This window comes from Astatotilapia calliptera, chromosome 11 (assembly GCF_900246225.1).
Source record: "Astatotilapia calliptera chromosome 11, fAstCal1.2, whole genome shotgun sequence".
Classification (NCBI taxonomy): domain Eukaryota; kingdom Metazoa; phylum Chordata; class Actinopteri; order Cichliformes; family Cichlidae; genus Astatotilapia; species Astatotilapia calliptera.
Genome location: NC_039312.1, coordinates 29,919,657 through 29,940,173, shown reverse-complemented (window position 1 = coordinate 29,940,173; position 20,517 = coordinate 29,919,657). Strand labels below are relative to the sequence as shown.

Below are 20,517 nucleotides of genomic sequence, written 5' to 3'. Positions count from 1 at the left end.
AAATCTATATCTGAAAAGTTGGCACTGTGTCACGTTGATCACGTAACAGGTTAGTAGATGTAGGTCTACTAATGTTTGTGTGATCAACGTGACACAGTGCCACCATTTTTTGCACAAATCTGCAATCGTTTGCATGATCAGCATGAGACTGCAGGGAAAAAAGATAAAGAAATACAAAAAAAAATTTTTTTGGTTTCAACAGAAAAGAAGCTGTAGGAATCAAAAATGGTGGCACTGTGCCATGTCAATCACACGAACATTAATGTTTGCGTGATCGGCACGACGGTCGTGTCGATCACACGGTCATGTTTGCATGAGCAACATGACACAGTTCCAGTATTTCCAAGCAACAGACAAAGATATCAGCTCAACTCCTTCATAGTTGTCATCTTTCTTCTGGGAAAGAAAAAAGTAATAATTACATGCTGTATACCCAGTATCAATCACAAGTTTCATACACAGATTATTTTAAATGAGCAGCCTGCATGAAAAACAATCAAATATCATTTATTATGTTAGCGTTTATACGTCCTTGCAAGTTATTTTGAGGTCTGTCCATCGAGCGGTTACAGTGTTTCAACTTGTAATCAATCCCATTCTAAAGAGACTTTGACTTGAGGTCAGACTAACGACTGACTTGTCTGTAGCCAAAGTGTTTTAGACAAGACGAATAAAAAGCTGAAAATTACTTACTCGATGCCCTTTTGCAGTGTTCCAAAGTTGTGTGACGTCACAGAATAAATTACAAAATAAATTTAGTCCAAATGTTTATCCATGTGAGGGGGCTTCTTGCTGTTTTCAGTTTAAAGTGCATCTTCCCCCCATCAACAACTGGATGGCTGGTCTGAGCAACAGTTTGACCACATTCCTCATGCTACCTCTGTAAGTGCTTCATGGCATTTCCTGCAGAGTGACATTCTCTCCCCACCTGTACGCCATTTAACACAACACTGATACATTCCAGAACATTGTCTGCAAGATAAGGTATTCCCTTCAACTAGAGCATCAGATACTTCACTGCCAGAGACTTTCATTGTTCTTGTCTATTTTGCATCCACATTGCCATTTCTTATAGTAACTTAAGAGAGATTTCTGGCCCTAATGCTTTGCTAATATAGGGTAAATTATTTTTTAATGCTGCATTAATCCACTTTTGCTTTTTTTTTTTTGCTTCACTCTGATGCATTTTTTTTAAAACAACTTGCAAAATACGACTCTGAACACTCTTTAGTAGATTCGGTGTCAGTTTACATTAATTGCAGAAGAACAGTTCTGGCACAGTGTTTATACGAGCCCATTCCCCACCCCTCATCTGCCCTCCCTCCCAAGTGACTCTTTATTTCTGTTTGAACAAAAAAGCTATTTCCTTTACAAAAGCAGCTGCTAAAACAAAAAGAAAAAAGAAAACACAGCACTCGCTGATGTCTACCACACATTTTCTTCTCTGTGGAGTGCAGTCAAAGCAGAACAGCTAACCTCTCACCTGGTTTTGTACGAGAGGCTCAAAAAAAGTTGTTTTGCATAATATGTGCAGTGAAAATCAAAATCGAAACCATTCCAAACTGACACATTCAGCAAAAAATGTTCAATATCAGTTTGGAACATCATCTTATTTTATTTTGTTCAAATTGTCTGAATCTGAATCCGTTTGAATCACAACATTAATGCTGACACTGTAAACCCTAAGCAGTAAGACATAACGCCAGTCAACGCCCTTATTTTCAACTCACGTGAGTTATTTGCCTGAGTCATGACAGGTAAGTGAAATGATGGACCAACTCCTTCATGTTTCTTTGGAGCGTTTGTTCGTTAATGGCTGAGAATCAACCCTATGTCAACATACTGGTTGGTAGCAGCAAAGGCCAGAAGGGACCTGAGGTGGTGCTCACACCCACCACTGTGTTGCGGCCTGGCACGGGCCTGTGCTTTAGAAGGGAGACTCATGGAAATCAGCAGGGCTTGGCTGGGCTTCACTCCCGCCTTGGTCCGCTAATGGCTTTCCAAGTTTGCGGCTGCCATTTGTCAGCTTGACTGATGTCTGCTCCATGACGATTAATCTCTTTCAATCATCCATCTCTTCACCATCAGAGCAAAAGTACAGTGCTCCGGCATGTTGGACCAGAACAACATGGATTTGCTCCCCAAATCAACCTCACACAATAAAACACCTGAAGCTTCAAAGTTGCAGGTAGAGCAGGGTGTGTTTTGAGTATTGTGAGGATAAGGGGATAAATTTACTGCAGCAGAAGAGAAGACAAAACAAAAATGGAAAAGAAAAAACTTGGCATTCTCGTCTTGTACATAATAGAAGAGCATCAGACACAGCCAAAAACCACAGAAAGCAAGACGAGCTGTTGAGATAGGTTGTTCCTATTCCTGGAACATTTTCAGTAGTCTATGAGAAAAAAAAATAAAAATAGGGGTCTGCATCGCCCCTCTTACTTCATTAAGCGATTCTTATTGAAGCCTTGCAAGCAGGATCCAAACAGGAAACATTAAGTCTCTGGAGAATAGAGAGAAAGTACAGCAATTCTGTCTGTGTGAAAGAGTGAAAAGACAGAGTGAATGAGGTGTGGCGAGTGAATATAAAGCAGTGAGAACACAGGGAGGAAAAGGAATAAAACATAGTTAGGGAGCAACAGTGTGAAGGGAAAAGCTAAAAGAGGTTGCAGTGCCCCAGGTGAGCCCTGTGGTGGGTCATTTCACAGCCCTGTAGGCTGAATAACACTGACAGGTCAGCTGGAAGACTCACTGCCAAGAGAAACTCACGACGGAAAGAAAAGAGCACAGGGCTGCACCTCTACACACAATTTCACACATAAAAACAGTACATGCAAACGCACACCTCCCCGTCTTCACCGCAATATAATTTCCTTTTCAATCTGCCGCACAATAACCTAGCCACTGTTTATTGACCTTTACCATACAACTATTCACCAGGCAATCACTCCTTTGGCTCAAGACACAGAGCTATAGCTCCCACTGCTCTGCCGCCTCAGTGCTACAAATCCACAAATGTACAACTGGCTTCAATAGCTGCGTACATAGTTCAGGAAGTGCGTTTGGTGCCTGAGCGAAGGAGGAGTGCCTCTCTGACAGCAGCGATGATTGTATCATCAAAGAAGACAACTCAATATTATAACCACCATTAGTGCAGTAACAAATCAATTAAAGGGAATTACAGCACTAAAGGCCCGTGTTCACACGAGTGCCTGAGAGGCATATGGTTTCGCAGTCTGTATTCACAACATTATACTTGATGGTTCTCAGTCTTGCCCAAGCTGCTGTCATCCAGTTTCACAGGCATAACCTATTGGCTTTAAAATCTTCAATTAGGACAATGCCCTTAAGGAAGGGCAGTATGAATAAAAGCATACAAGAGAAACAAGTCAAACCAGTCTCTCCTGAAGGGGGGAAAAAAAACAAAAAAAAAAAAAACAAAAAAAAAACATTTTTTTTTTAATTTGATTTTTATGTGTTGCTCCCCGATTTTGATCAAGCCCTAAAATGGAGTAAAACTCCCCAAATCTAAAATGACAGACTTCATCCTCACAGATATTTTTAAAATAGCCAGTCCCAAATGTTCTTTTAGAGCTGGTATACTGGCACTGAACTTTCTCCTTTATTTCCTCTTGTTGTTGATCATGTTTGTAGACTTGGAGTCTAAATACAGACTAATGGGAAACTGTCAAGTTTGGAAGGCTTGTTTAAGAAAAATATATCATAAAAAAATAACAGACTGATCAACAAAATCTGTTAGAATTTAGATTTTTGGCAATGCAGCTTTTTCTCTGTACACTGTGTTGCGATTATATAGCCAGAATAAAAAAGCAATACTCTGATCTCCACAGGTAAGATAAAGGTTGAGTGAAAATAAACGTAAAATCCATCTCAAACTGAAACAGGGAGCAATTTTAACACTCACTGGTTTAATTCTTTTGAGACTTTTGCTGTTTGTTTCAAGGAGAGTCGAATGCTCTTCAGCCTTCTCATGCATGAAAATTAGAGGCGGTGAGGCGGCTGTGGCGGATCCATCGAGGAGGCAACCTCCTGCCGCCGAATGAATGTCAGTGACAGTGCAAGTCCTATTTGGCTGACAAGCAGCGGGGAAGCAGGTGGGCAGGCTGAGGCTTATCTGCCAAAACAGCCGGGGTTACACCACACCTCCTGCCACAAGAACTGCTACGACTCAACGGCTACATGCAGAGAGAATGAGAGGGTAGCAACATGATGGAAGAGACGTGAGAAAAGGGAGGTAGAGATACAGTAGGTTCGGGGAGGAGATTAGCAGCGTACAAAAAACAAAAGCCAGGAGAATGATTAGATCCTCTGAGCTATAAGAAAGTGCTGCTTGTAGAAGAGGCAGAATACCAGAGAGAGTAGAACTGAGAAATGGTGAAAATGATATATGTGTGGGTACTGATATTAGAGATTTAGCAAGCAATTTAAAGAAAAACATACACATTTTATTGAGCCGAGGCACTTAAATGAGCTCCGCAAACACAGAGACATTAAAGACTAATCATAATATTTCCACAACCAAATCCCAATTCACACTGGATCCTTTATCACAACAGAAAACAAGAAAGAAAAAGACAAGAAATAAAAGATAAAAATAACCCCTCAAAAATTCCTTTACCTTTTGCTTTCTTTACCAGTGACCTGGGACTGCACTATTCACCCTTGCGTGTCCCACATAAACCCGTCTGCTGTTCTTATCTAAGGCTACGTTCGCACTGCAGGTCTTAATGCTCAATTCTGATTTTTTGATCAAATCCGATTTTGTTTTGTCTGCTTGTTCACACTACAAATAAAATGCGACAGCAAACGCGCTCTAACGTGAACCCTCAAAGCGGCCCGCATGCGCAAAAGAAGACGTCACACACAACGCGCTCTGTTTAGACCCAGAGCAAACCGTATTGTTTGACTGCTGGCCCTTTATATAAAGATTTCTGACTTTACGTTTCCCAATTTTTGCTTTAAGCTATTTTGTTATTTACATAATAATGTAACCTAATAATGATCCTTATTGCTGTTTTAGAGGAGCGGTGCTTCCAAGGATAGTCGCAGATTATACAGTACAAATAAAATGTTCACGTTTCTCCAATGTTGTCTTCCCAACAGTTTCACTGACATCTACACCGGATGGCCAGGAAGCGTTCGCGATGTCTTCTCGGGCGCTTCTCCTGAGCTGATAATTGGCGTCTGTCTTGTGTAAGTGACGTAAAAGACAGATTTAATGCGACATGATCATTCAAACAGCAGTCGCTTTCTAAAACATCGGATATGTATCGGATTCAGTACCACATTCGAAAGTGACCCAGATCGGATTTGAAAATATCGGATTTGTGCTGTGCAAACTGTCATACCATCATCAGATATGGGTCGCATACGGTCAGAAAAGTCAAATTTGATGCGCTTTTGCCTGCAGTGTGAACGTAGCCTTAGAGACAACACACCGTCACTCCACTGCACCTTTCCCAAAATCATCTCCAGGGTTTCTGAAGTGTTGACTAAGCAGCTCCAGGCTCACTGTCAGGGAGCTCTGCTGGGGTTTCGCGAGGAAGTGTGAATGTGAGATACCAGGTGTCACTTTAATTGAGACCTTGATGCTGCCGTCTGAGCGAAACGGAAAAATTGTAGCGCAGATAAGGCGACGTTACACCTGTGTAAGGACAGCTGATTACACAGTGGGATTATGTTTAAATGAAGCTCAAAACAAGGACTTTATGCACCTAAATATCTCATCACTGCACCCAAATCACGTCCCCTGCAACGCAGAGGGTGAAAAGCATTATCCAAACAGACAAAGAGGATTCATTTGTGTGCTGCACGGAAACAGACTGTACATCTTTTCTGTGGTGTAACAACATTACAGCGGTTCCCATTCTGATTGATGAAAGTGCCATGTCTGCAAGCACCTCTTTTACATAGTGAAGAGCCTTCCCTGCAGCCCGCCATTTATCATCTGACAGTGGGATGGCTGTATTCATCTTAATGCATTGCAGACCCAAACAGGTCCCAGGTCACACACTGCTGCCATGAATCCCTGTGTCTGATTCTAAAAGAGGAGGAGAGATGAGATGGCCAGGGAGTTGTTGGTGGGTGCACAAAGATAGCAGGAGAACAATACTGTCACTTTAATGTTTGTATCACCTCCTAGCACTACCTGCATCGTGACAGGCCATCAGTAAAAGCTGTCCTAAGAGTATAGAATGTTTTACCAATTCTAATAGGGTAAAGCCACCCTAAAATGCATCCTTATGACGCACAACTGCAGCATACTTTGCGTGACTAAGACTAATTTCTTTTAAGCTGGATTCACTGCCAGAACTTTTTCCACTATTGACTAAAACTGAGGTACAAACATCCTCAAGACTAGACCAGTCTTGAGGTGACGCCATGTTACTTTTGGCATTTAACTGTCCTGAACTGTTACAAATGCCAGCGTGTTGAAAGCTTTCATGTTTAAAGATATTTCAGGTAAACCGTGAACTGGAAAAACAGTGTATTAGAATAAGAGTTCATTCATGATCCAATTACGATTAAGTAATGATGCCTATATCCTTTCAAACTGTGGATTTGCAGAATTCTTACATCACAATTTCCACAGGGGGAGGAAACGCAGGTGGAATTAATACTTACCAAGTTCAGACTGCACAATAACAGCCCAGTTATGGTCCAACACACACAACATAGGGTCTTGTTGGAAATGGTTAACGTGCATGTCAGTTGATTGTTTTCTCTCACATCTCTCATATCTGGGGTACATTATAATGTCCCTGCACAATGACTTGCATGTCATTTTTTTTATTCTCCCAAAAAAAATCTTCCATGACTGCTTCATTATCCAGTTTAGGTAGGTGGAACTGTGAAGCAGAATACACGCGCACACGCACACACACACACACACACACACACACACACACAGCTTAACTCTCTAGCTCGACTCTCCTTTCCACTGACATCATGCATGTCGTGAAAGCCAGCAAGCTTGACTGAAAAAAAAAAAAAAAAAAAAACAAGAAACAAGCTTTTATGGCTCTAATCATCTAATCTGAAATGTTGGCCATCATATACATAAACAAAAATATTGTGTAGACTGTGCTCAGCATAAGAAGTGTCCCAGTAAGCGATGGCAGCCAAGCAGCATGTTCAGAAGCCTGACTGCTGCTGAATGGATGCATTCACCATTATGCAGCCTTGCTTTACCTATTGTGGCAAGTCAGAATGTCGGTGTGAAAAAAGGTCCAAGTATCAGAAGCATGTTGCCACCATGCTATTTTACCCGCATGTCATTTCTGACCAGAGAACAGAGAGAGGGCATTGTGGGGGTAGAGAACCGTGAATGAGCAGTTTTCTTCTGTTGCTGCTGCTCGAGTTTGACCATGTCAAAAATGTTGCTGCTGGATGCAGAGCAGGCCACTGTGTAATCTGGTGAGAGCCGTGCAGAATAAATGGCAGCTGCTGCTGTTGTCGCGTCTCACTCTGAAAGCGCCCCAAGTCAAAATTCTCACACAGTAAATTAAAAGCACAATAATGCAAAGCACCCACAAAGAGATTGGAGTCAAGAGCACAATCATGATTAATTATACCCCAAAACATACCAAACACACCTTTAAGCCGTTTACATTTACTCACCATGACTAAAAGCGCTTTGATTTAAATCAGTTTATGCTCATTATTTATGGTTGTTACACCATAAGAGTAAATTGAATCCCAAGTTTAAAAAAAATAAAATAAAGGCACTGAATATCAGACTGAGATGACATCCAACAATGTGAAAGCACTTGATTTTTCCTATGACACCTAAAGGTTGCGAATCCAACTACAACTTCACCATCTTCCTAGTTGCATCAAAATCTTATGTCACGGGGAAATGCTTAAGTCGAATCACAGAAGTCTAAAGAACACAGCAAAACCAGTAATTAGAACAAGAAAGGGCTCAAGGTCAAAACACTATGCAATAGACATTCTTCTTTGCTGTGATGCAGACCTTGAATTCAAGACATTTCCTGCCACACAATAGCAAACCTCTAATCTAAGCTAAACACATGCAAGTGCAGCAGTCTATGGAAAATTAAAAACAGGGCGTGACATGAAAGTATCTTGAGCAAAATTAATTCCATCAATAAAAACTTTTGGACATTTCGTCAGTTTGGGTTTCGCATCACTTTTCAAAGCATGCACAGGATAAACAGTGCTCATTGAGCTTCAACGCTTAAGACAAATCTGAGCCCCACACGCTACTTATAAATCACAACAAGATGTCAACATGTCCGAGATGTTTTGAATCAAGCAGAAATTGCGACTATAAAAGTAGTACACTTACGTTAACAATCTTTACAGGGAAGGAAAGTGACCATGACGAGTATAATTAAATTAACTCGGTGCTCGCCCACAGGATATTACAGCGCATGGCTGTTACCTACACTACTGAATTACAAGGGCACTAAAGCAAAGTGTTTGCCTCAGCAAGTGAGCAGATACTTCTTTATTTTCTTGCTTTGCCTGCTCTTCTTGGCCAATGGTGGGGGTTGGAGGGGGGGTGTAATTGGCATGCAAGCTTCAGCTGGGCTGTTAGATGAGCCAGGTCCCAAGCTCGGGCACAAAGCACAACGGCTCTGCTGTGCCCACAAAATTAGTTTAAAGCTGTGATTCAGCAACAGGCTGAGACCTGTACAGTGCCACTGATGCCATCCATCATGGCAAATCCATTTCTCTGGCAGGACAACTGAGCCAAACCGACACCCCCTCACCTTGCAAAGCACAGCATAGCAGCAGGTAGAAAGAAATATAAAATACAAGGGTTCTGATGGTTTCAGTAAATAGGGAAGTCTTGTTAGGCTGAAGATGACCATATATTACTAGCCCTTTTTTGTTTACAGTTCCTCTCGCTCTAATCCTCCTAACACTCGGCAAAAATGTGCCTTCTCCAACACAGCTTAGATGAAAATAACACTAAGATTGCTGTTCACATATTTTGCCCCATTTCCGTGCTCTTCTATTCCCGACTTCAACATAAAAACTTTGGTACAAATAACAAATACTGCCCCGACACAGACACCAGTGTTATTTCTGTGTATGCACAGTAACGTAAGCCTGAACCCTAAGATCAAGACAGCAGTGATTGACACTGGTGTGAAGTGAGGTAAAGCTATTTACAGGATTTTCATTTACAGGTAACCGATCACAGAAAAAGATGGGATTACTTTGGATCATTAGTTTCCAACAGTATACAAACAAGAAACTACAGCTAATATAAGTTCACTTACTTAGCAGCTTTAATCAAGCTATGATATGAACATAAGGCAGAACAACGTTTGCTACAACTGATAAAGCTGCGTTAATACTGCTGTAGTTACATCTGATACTTGGAACAGTTAGCAATATTTCTCAAATTAAGTGAACTAACCCCCATCAAAAAACAGCTGAGGTTAGACCATTATTGACTCACCAGCATCCAACTATGTCAGTGAGTCACAGCAACACAATGGCTGGGATAAGAGGATGGCGTCGAGGAAGGTGGGGGTGGTGGGGGGGTGGTTTGCCAGCTGATCGAATCTTCTTATTAACTTTCCCCAGGCCTGTGGAGAGATAGAAAAAGGAAAGGAGGGAGGGAGAGGAGGAGGTAGGGAGGATTGGTTTAATGAAGACTCCTGCCGTGAGAGTTCGTCTGCCTATGGTGCGGCCCTGTGAATAAGCCTGGCAGACAGATGGGCTGAAGAATTGATCAGTGGAGACAGTCTACAGAGACCAGCACAGACTCAGAGGCTGTGTTTTAGTTGAGGTGAAGTACACAATCAAGGATATCAAAGACGATGAAATGTCACTGGAATTTACTACCAGTGGGAGAAAGCACTACAGTTAGAGGCACAAATGCGCAGAGGAATACAATCTAAATTGGAGTTTGATTTGAACTGACAGCAGAGAAGGGGCCATAAACTTCAAAACCAAACCGCGCATGCTTATTATTTATTAGACTGGCATGCCTGAAACAGAGGACTGCGGAATCAGTCCTTGAAAGATCTCCTCAGACTGCCGATTCTGAGGCTTTTTGGTGTCTTAGCCCTTTGTCTCCCGGTTGTCCTTCTGAGAGCTGTCCCACTTTCAGCCCTGGCTCTGTGTGGCATCCATCTTTCACACGAGTGACAACGCCCCCCCACCCCCACTCTGCACTGCCACTCTTATTTTCATCGTCTATTGTTCCAGCCCGGCACAGCAAGTCCCACAATTCTATCATCTCCACAAGCTCAATACTTGCCTGCACTGCTGATAAGTAGCCAAACACTGAGGTGATGAATAAATCACAATGAAGCACATACACATGTGCTAAAACCAGGAGGAGGCCAATTTATTTGGTGTATTTTTGGCTAGTTTGAAGAATTCTAGGACACATTTTGTGCACAGCTTCATGCTGTATTATTTGGTTAAGGTGCACACACCACTACTTATGGTAATGATTGATACCTCACATTCACACCATTTCACAATATTGTCAGTGTGACATGTGTGACAATTGTGTGACTAACAATGTTTCAAGCTTTGTATTTGAAATTATCTCTCAAAAAAATTGGTTCTCTAATTCTTTAATTTTACTCAAGAATTAATGCTCTAATATCAAATTGTTGTTCCATATCTAAGCTTTCCCCCCTTTTTTTGAAATGAGGACCAACAGCAGGGAAAAAAAAAAAAAAAGAAAAAGAAAAAAAAAAAAAAAAAAAAAGAGTTCTCGCATTTTTTCAAGAGGTCCATAAACGCTATAACGATAATTAACTTTCTTTGCAGCAACGTCCGATATTATGTCACTCTGTTTCTCCATTGAAGAGAGTGTTTAAGGTTTTGTGCAAAAAGGATAACATCTAAGCATCAAGTATAATAAGTACAGCGCCTGTACCAAAACAAAAATATATATACTTCAAAGTCACTATCCACTATTTGTTGTCTGCAATTTTCTGTTTTCTTTCAGTTCTGTACCCCCTGCCCTGCATGTCAGATTGCTCCTTGTTCTCACACACTAAATGTTTTCAGCTCTTTCTGGAAATCACTGAAGGATGGGGAGTGAATATAGAGATGTTTTTTTTTCTTTTTTTGTTAAATCGTTGCTTTGATCATTACCAACATCAAACCAAACTAAATAAAAACAAAAAAAAAAAAACCTGTTTTTCGGTGTAACATTTTTGAAGAGTTACTTCAAATTTTAAATGAGCTCTGTGGTGATATCGACTGTGTACATAAGTACATAATAAAAAGTACATAATAAAAAAAGAAATCCGAAAAATCCCCGTCTAATCTCTATAGAAATGCATGTACATGATGGTCATAGCATTCAGGGTCTGAAAAGTAAAGCCATGGGGTAATAACTTAAACTCTTTGATGTGGGGGGGGGGCTGTGCATACAAGTTTACGTCAATACCATTTTTATATAAATTTCCTTGAATACTCACATATTTCTACATACTAAGCTTCTCTATATTTACCAAATCACTAGCACAGGAGTGAACAGGATCGTTCACCTCTGTCAACTTTAGGCTTCAAAAACAGCTCACTGCTTTAAACCTACTTTATTTCAGAGAGAAATCCTTTGCCAAAACCATCCTCGTGGCAGTTTGGAAGTTGTGCAGGTCTTCTCAGACTAAAGTCGCCCATTTATTTAACTGTTGCTTTGGGATCTTTAAATTTAACAAACCGGTTTACTGCTTTAAACTGACGGTAATTGATTTGGTCAGACAGGAATTCTCCTCTAAACCCCATTCTAAAAACAGCAGCTTTAAGGTTGAAATAAAAATGCAAAAATAATCACATCAGCAATCATAACATTCATGGTGGAAACAAAACTATCAAAGAGAAACTTCCACAGACATGGCCACTTTGATATATTGAGAAATATATTTAAATTTAAATACATCTTCATAAAAAAAATTAAAAAAAATGAAATCAATCACTTTCGACATCTTGTCATAAGACGGTAACTGACCTGACAGAGAAAGTTCACTGGGCGCCACAGATTCTTGTAGTTAGATCTGCAGCACCCCCGAGGGCTCCGACACCTCCAACAATTCAGACCTTACACTGTCACCATGGTTACTACTGCCTGACACCTCTGGCAATGGCAAATAGACTGACCACAGTGGAACATTTGAGACGACATTGGCAGAGCCCGTGTGCATCGTCACACAATAAAGACCTCAGGGCATGAGGGAACACTGAGAGCCAGTTACACTTAGAGAAAGCAAAGAACTTCATGGACAAACACGAGGGTGAAAAGGGGGACGGCACTGGCAGGGTGTCCATCTCCAGCTGGCGTAACGTGGAATGTTAATTAGGCCTGCAATAACAAGACACCACCCTCTTAAATGTCACATCCTCGTGAGGAGAGCAGGGGATGGCGAACTTCTGTCAGGCAAAGGGTGTCATGCTTTGTTTGCTTTTTCAGCATGGATTTCTCTTCTGTTGCCTCTACCCCAAGCATTTTCTCTTATCATTCTCCTGCTCCTGCCCTTCTGCTATGCTGTTTACTCTGTGATGAATGGCTTCATTTCAGGTTGAGCTCTTTTTAAAAAAAAAAAAAAAAGCTGGAATAGATTACAATCAGTGCAATTGTGCAGAAATAAGACTCATCTCACTGAAAAAGAAAAAGAAATAATTGAGGAGGGGGCAGCAGAGGATGGAAAATATAGAGTGCAACTGCACTTCACACTAATGCAGAAATTGTCAGACCCATCTCTGATGAAGGTGTTTTGGACTGCAGGGGCTCTTACAAAAAAGGTCTTGATAAGAGCGCTCAGGGGCCAGGAGAGGATGTAAACAAATATCGTGGTGGTTTGTAATGAGACATGACACAGTGAGAATACTGTGGCCTTTCAAATGGCAAGCCTCGTTATCAGTCTGGTTTCACAGCCTCAGAGGGACAAAGATTCTGATAATGGGTCATCAGTAACGAAGGGTTGGACAGAAGACCTGCTGAAGCTTAATATGAGAGGTTGCTGAACTACTGAGCTAATGTGGGAGAGACACTTTACACAGTGTGTGCGGTTTTACCATTGACATTTAAGTCTGTGGTTTTCCCGCTCAATCAGTTACTACATTTACTGGTACAGCAGCACACAGCTTCTTACACTAGCTATGTCCTTGTCCAACGTATCCGTCCTGGAAGCCAAAATTTGCAGAACAGCTCATTCTCCCGAATCAAAAGCAGCAATGGATTGATTTTGTGAAGAGTCGTATTGATGTGTGTTGTGTGTTAGCACCACAAAAAACTTCTACCACTGTGACTTTTTATGTTTTGGGGTTTTTCTACAGATTTTATTTTTGGGAATTTTAGCCCTTATTCACCAGGACAGCGCAGCTCAGACGAGCCACACTGAAACCATACTGTGGCCATTTTACATTAGGAACTTCTAATTTTTATTAAAGCCAGCTGGAATTTAAGGATTATCCCCTTATTACAATTAAATAAGCTCATACAAACCATCTTCACTGCCAGCATTTATCATCCCAACCCACAGCTACTGATGCACTGCTCATGTACATCCCAAATCCAAAAAAGTGTGGGCGCTTTATAGAAAAACAATGCAATGACTTGCAAATCCGAGACCCGTGGATCATGGTCACATATGGCTTCTTCTCTGCATGCTAGAGCTTCAACCTGCATTACATCAGAAACACTTTGCCTCTCTAAAATGCTCTTTTTTCTTTCTTTTTTTACCCAGTGAGCTAACTAGGTTAAATGACATTTTGTCAGTTTGTTATAAAATGTTCCTCCAGCTCTCTCATTTCAGTGCCACTTATTATTTTACTCTTTTGTTGCCCCATCCCAACTGTTGTGAGACTTGCTGATTTGAACTGAATTTCCATCAAATTCAAAATAAGCTAGTATTATTCATAAAATACTAGAATTGCACATAGTGTACCAATTAGGGCTGTGCACAAATGGGCAACTTAGTCCACGTAATTCTTTTGAGCATTAACGGGACTATTAAAAATAATGAACTGGCATATGTACATCAAGATTTAGCAACAACATTAGCATTTTACAGTGTTTCGAACATTAGAATTAATGAACTAGAATAGAACATTTGATTGATTAGATCAGCTACTGGCAAATAGCAAAGACCTTCAATCATTTGATCTAATTAATTTTTTCCATTCATTCAAATTTGACTGGGTGTTTAATAACACATGAATCTGCCAAGTGACAAACCCGAAAGATATTAATGCTCGGCGTTCCCATTTCAGTTTCAGAATGTGCATTATCACAGTCTTATTATTTTTGATTATTTAAAGTTAATATAGCGCCTGAATGATGACCTAAGGAGACTATTCAATGTTAAGTAATATATGAATTACTTGAAATCATAATTGCCTCCCTCACAATTCAACCAAATTTAATCACATGTGGCAAGTGAATTGGAAAATGAATCCCTCCTGCTGGGGTGGAAAGAGAACCGTGATTTACAACAAGGAGGTTTTGTCCTGACAGTTCAATGATAATGAAAACTGAAAGGAACGTTTTAGTGGAGGTGAGACAGAAATGAGTGAGAAAACGAAGAATTTAAGTGCAAATCTTTGAATTACATCCTAAATCAAGGAAAGACACTGGAGCAGCTGAAAGGCTGTGGTGGGAGGGATTGTCGAGCAACAGGGTTTCCTCTGCTCTGTTCCAGAAGTTAAAAAAATAAATAAATAAATAAAAAATATTATTTTCCATTCTCCAGCTGGGCGCCGAAGGAATGTGAAAGGAGAATGAAATAAGTCTTATGCAGCAGTGGAGCAAAAAAACTGTCCAGGGTCTAAGGAGTTGAACGGTTTACACGCTGGCTGCCAGCTTACATTTCGTCTTAGTGTCACAATTTGTTGGGGAGCATCACGGATGCTCTAAAAAGAGTGGGCTCTCTCCCAAAGCCTTCCTGGCGGCTGAAGAGTTGCTAAACGTCACTCACGATCATTCAGCCACCAGGGAGAGGAGAGAGTGAAAACACAGAAAGGAGTAAAAAGGAGGAAATGAAAGGAGGAAATAGAGAAAGTGACAGGAATCGACAAAGAGGAGAGAGGGTTGATGTGAAAAAAAAAACAAAAAAAACAAAGGAGTTAAAAGTTGAAAGGGAGACAGAAAGTGAAGAAAGAAAAAAAACACTTATGTATGCTAATCCTTGTCTCCTATGGCTCTTTAACCAATGTGAGAAAGGGTTAGAGCTGGGAATCGTGAAGGGATTTGCTATCCAAGCAAAGCACAAATAACTACAGGCCATGCTGAAGTATAGGAGTTTACAGGCATCTTGATGCACGGCTCAGGTTTTGCTGCCAGGCTCACAGTTGGTCAGAACAAAGACAGAAATTAACACACACACACACACACACACACACACACACACACACACAAAAGGGGTACTGTAAAACTGATGCCATCCAAGTGTACACGGCTGCTCTCATCTCTCATCCATCGGTAACAGAGAGCGTGGGAACTGCTTTTAGAGTGTTGAGCGGAGGTGGAAGACTGACCCTGACTTATCGAACAGTGCTCACAATGCACATCTTCATGCCTGACGTGGCCTTCAGCCAAATCCATGGCAAGTTTATAAACCTATATACACATTTCTCTCTGTATAGTTACATTATAGACACCATAAGAGCAAAAAAAAAAAGCATTGTTTGCATAACACAATGCACACTTTGAGGTTGCTGACGTATTTATGACTTACCTTTGCTTTTTACTGTTACATAAATTAAGCTGTCCATTATTTTCCACTGCATGTACTGGGATATGACATATTAGTTTTATGATACTCAGAACTTGTTTGGGTTCTTTTAGCATTAAATGGTGAGAGAGGTCAAGAAAGGCACCATCTACCTGGTTCTTGTGCAAATGATGCTAACGTCTCATAACTGCTGCCTGTCAGAAAGAGCCACAGCGAAACCAAATGTTTTCTATCAAGTATCACTCAGTCTGTAGATTGGTGCTTGCAGAAGGGACCTTATACACAAACCCTGAAGTTTCCGTTCACTCACTTAGCAAGTGAAAGATGTTAAACATGCCATCAATACTGAGATGCTCCTCTTGTAGCATCCGTGAATGACAGCAAAGCACTGAAGAGGCCCCTTTCTCTGAGCTGACACTGCTGATTTGAATTTCAAAACATGATGTAAAACAGTGATTAAAAGCCAATTACAGCTTGTGCCAATGAAAAGTCAATTAAGTGTTTCAGGGCCTGTGAAAGGGTTTTTGCCAAGGTGATGACAGGGAGGAGCAGAGAACAGAAGAGAAAGGGAGGGGTACCAAAGAGAGAAGCAAAGAGGAAAAAATGAAAGAACAAACAGTTGAGCTGAAACAAGGACAGCAGGCAATATTTGCATGAATGTAGCATTAAACCATCAGACGTGTATATTTCTGCTGAAGAGACAGGATTTCTTTTGTCTCTGTCATCATACACTCATAAATTCTAAAAGGTTGCTTAGAGGCTGCATTTAATTAAGAGTCAAAGCCACTGGAAATATGAGTGGGAATGTTTTCCAATAAAATCCTAATAAATAAATAAATAAAAATCTCCAAACTGCCACCCTCTTACACAAATGACTAAATTACAGAGCCCTAGAATTTCCCTCCTGGACAAATGTCAGCTGATTGTTTCTGTATTTCTTAGTTTTACACAAGTAATAAACTGTGAAAAAGAAAAAAAAGACATTAAAAAAGGCACTCAGGCATTGTTTTGCAAACTTCTTAAACACACGCCTGGATTCTGCGAGAGTAGCCGTGTTTTCCATGTTGAAATCCAGTAGCAGTGACAATGCTGCAGCACCACTGGGAGGCATGGCTGTAGCTGAATACAGTGCTGCTTTCCTTCATACTGTGAACCAATATTTAGTCCCAATAGGTACCCCAAACAGAATTTATTTTTTTTTTTTTTTAAAAGGCAAGTTTGTGTTGCTTAACCTCAGGCTTTAATTATTGAGAAAGAAAACAAAGAACCAAACAAACAGAACAATCTTCAACTCTAGAGGGTTGTTAAACCATAATAAAGACATATGAAGTGAGAGGTGATCATTTCAGAGCGGTGCCAGCTTCAGATTAATGTCTTTTGAGAGGACCCTAGTTGTTGCTTTGCTGCCTTTTTGTGCTATGAAAAGCCCCAAGAAAAAACATGACTTATGTAGCAAGCTGCAGACAAGTTATACAGTGAGCCTACAACTTGGCAGTCAACAACTCCACTCCCCGCCTCAATTTACTTTGTCACTCCATCCCTCCCTCGCACAAATCACCACCAATCAGCTCATGCAGACAATCAACAAGATTCCACTCACGCACACACTAGCACAAGCACGCAACTGTAATCAAGCGAACAACCCACTGTTTACAACCCAGAGTTTTTCTTCCATGATCTGAGGTTTTGATAAAGGCTGTAGCAATAAAGACTGGAGTTATTTAAGGGAAAAAGATCAACAGCATATTGGTTGGGTCACTGACACTGCAAGGGCTAGATGGTCATCTAGTCTGGCTTGTCCTCTCTCAACAGCCTCTGTCTCTGTATCCAATTTGTTTCGTGTTATTTGCAGGAACAAGCGCTGGACTCTTGTACTCTTGTGTTTTTTCCCCTACATGAACTCTAGGAACTTGTGGCCTTTCACATGTGCAGTATAAGAAAGATAGAAGCCGAGTTACAAGAAGCTGCTTCGGAGGAACCCTGAACCTCGTGAAGGATTTAAAAACAAAAATCAGCTGACAATCGATCATGAGTAAATGCTGCTCACTACAACAGCTTTGGAAACTGGCCAAGAACTGGTTTATACCGTAGTTGCTGGCTCACAGCACACGCCTAAACTTATTTATGTTGACAAGAACTTAATAAGTGCTTTTCATCTCAATGTTTAATAGGGTGTAGCCTTGCCTTCATGGACACGTCTGGCTGTTTTGAAAATTAAGTGTTGCCAAGATTGTCTCTCTTTCTGTCTCTTTTACAGAGAGAAAGAAAAAGATATCACTTTATTTTGCTGACCAGTGCTGTGAGTACTTTATTGCTCTATGCAAAGTCAAACCTTCAAGAAGAACTGGCAGGCAACATATGGTAAATGCATCTCAGACTTCGTCCTACTAACCAGTTTTGCAAGAGTTCAATGCGACAGACAGAAGCCAACGCTTTTGCTGCCTCATTGAAAATCTTCATGCACCTGGAAGTGATTTTAAACCTCAACCACGAGCACACATGAACATTTAATGACTGTGAGGCACGGAAGATTAGGACTCAAAGAATTAGGGACAGAAGCCCTAAAACAAGCCTTTAAATGTTAAGTTTTAATGTTAAATCTTAACTTTGCACTTGCTGCAAACTTGATACTTTCGATTGTTACTTCAGGCCTAAGTCCTTATACGTCAATCACATTTGTAATCAACAAATCAAACAGGGCTGTTCGATATAACGATATATATCGGATGAAGATGTGAAAACGTCTATCGTTTCAAATTACACCATCGTTGTTTCGTGGTGTCCCAAAAATCAACTGTTACGGCAATATTTTTTCATCGTTTTGATGGTACTGTAGTGGCTATATTCATTTCTTAAAGTTCTCTCTTTCTCTTATGTTTAAAATAACTACACTACGAATGGACAAGCCACTGTTTTTACGCGTTGTCATAAGTAACGACAACGGTAAACCCAGCGTGTGGCTCCACCGTCCGCTTGTTTATTTTCCACATAAACCTTTCACAATAGAGCTGAAGATCCTGTTGAGATTTTTCAAAATAAACTGAAATGATGAGAAACAGAAAGACAACTCAAAACAAAATAAACCTTAGACTCAAACGTTAGAACAGGCTTTTCCCAGAAGCACGCCGTGTAATAAATACTCAAAGAAAATGGCGGACGTTACAACTTTTAAAAATGTATAGAGCATAGGAGCTACAGTGGTTCCATTCCACTGTTGTGGATGGCATTTGGTGACATCAGTCTGCCTTTTGCTATGGAGATCTGCTGTGAGCTTAAGGGTCACTATAAGTAGAACCAGCAACAGCAGGTGGAAATCTAATACATGTGCAGTGCGCAAACTGAGGCTGCAAGCCAGAATAAGGAGTGGAGCAGTCCAAGAAGGCGGTGTTGCAGTTTTCCCAAAGGATGACAGGCTCACTGCAGAAGCAGCTGATTGCACCGCTCTGTTATTTCTAACAATGCCCTGTTATTTATTTGCTGTAATGGGCAATATTTTACACCTTTGCCAATGGCACAGTCGTAATGCATACCTCTAATGCACCACAGCTGCGCACCTTTAATATTTTATGTTCAGAGCAGTCATGAATATTTGTCACACTGCATTTTTGCAACACCCTTTTGATGAACTATAGAAAGAAAATGTTCCACAACAATTAAGACTGACGCAAATACTGTTGCTTTGTACATTTTTTTTTTTTAAATATTTTGAAACTGCTGCATCTGTTAAAACTCTGGGGAAAAAAAAGCTCTGGAGAAAAAAAAAAGCTTTCTTTATATTATCTGGCAGGTGTACTGACAGCTGATGGCTGTGGGATGAGTAGACAAGGAACCATGAAACAATAGAAGACAGATGCAAATTTATGTTTCTTCTTTCTCTCTACTTTATGTGTGATCGTGTCCACGCTTTCCACAAGCCAAACACACCAAGAGCAGCCTTGCTGGAGCTCAGCTTTTGATCGTCAATGTCTGTCCTTTGGCTAAACAGGCTTTGATTGGGCGGGGGGGGGATGTGAGTTGTTTATGTTGCTCAAGAGGCAAATTTAATTTAATATGGGCAGTTGTCAGCACACTAGCATGCAGAAGCCAGGCAACATCCCCTACATTAGTGGTTGTGGAGCAGAGAGTGAGGGGAGGGGGTGTGCAGAGAGGGCACTGAAACTGGATTTTGTTCCATTATGCATAATAACAATAGCCAGAGACCCGTGGTGTATTGCGGTAAGCTGCCTAGACTGTGGCCAAAATGATTCGGCCACAAGGAAAATTTTTGGTGCCTGCTGGGCCAAACCTTAAAAACTCTGCATGACCATCCATAATTTCTCTTCTGAGAAGAGAGAGTTCACTCCTAGCTGAAGAGTTCCAGCATGGTTCAGTTTTATTACCATTTGAAAAGGGAGAAGATGAGTGCAATAGCAGGGGGCACACAGACCAGTATGCTGAAAGAAAGGCTGAAGGGGTGCATGGCAAGGGAAGAGCGGGTGACTTGTTGAACTTGGCACATGGATGAGCTTCATCCATCAACGGGGCAGCGAGCTACTGCCTATTCAGGTTTTGCCCTTGAGACAACACCGGCATGGTTGGAGTTGGTATTATGCAGTTGGAAAGCATATCCAAAGCTTGTGCAGAGAACTGAGAAGACTGTAACAACCTCGGGGAGAAAAAAAAAATCCTCCCACTGTGCTCTACTTGTAAAAATAAACTCCCATGCTGCACTTTTACATATTCTACCCAAGCTTAGAAGGAGACAAAACACCAATAATGCTGGAATTTCAATCTACTCCTTTATGATATTATGTATGTTTTCTGAATTATGCATGTGACC

At 40.8% G+C, this 20,517-nt stretch overlaps 1 protein-coding gene across 4 annotated transcripts in view; it reads right to left on the bottom strand.

Annotated features, from left to right (window-relative positions):
- The window catches only part of sema6cb (semaphorin 6Cb), a 144,990-nt gene that overhangs the window by 94,080 nt on the left and 30,393 nt on the right, over positions 1 to 20,517 (bottom strand). For 3 of the 4 annotated variants that reach the window (XM_026183764.1, XM_026183766.1, XM_026183767.1), the window contains exon 3: positions 9,458 to 9,587. The exons of the other annotated variant lie outside the window; for it this stretch is intronic. The gene's annotated coding sequence lies outside the window, so the exon portion shown is untranslated. The remainder of the gene's footprint in view (positions 1 to 9,457; positions 9,588 to 20,517) is intronic. 4 annotated transcript variants of the gene reach the window in all.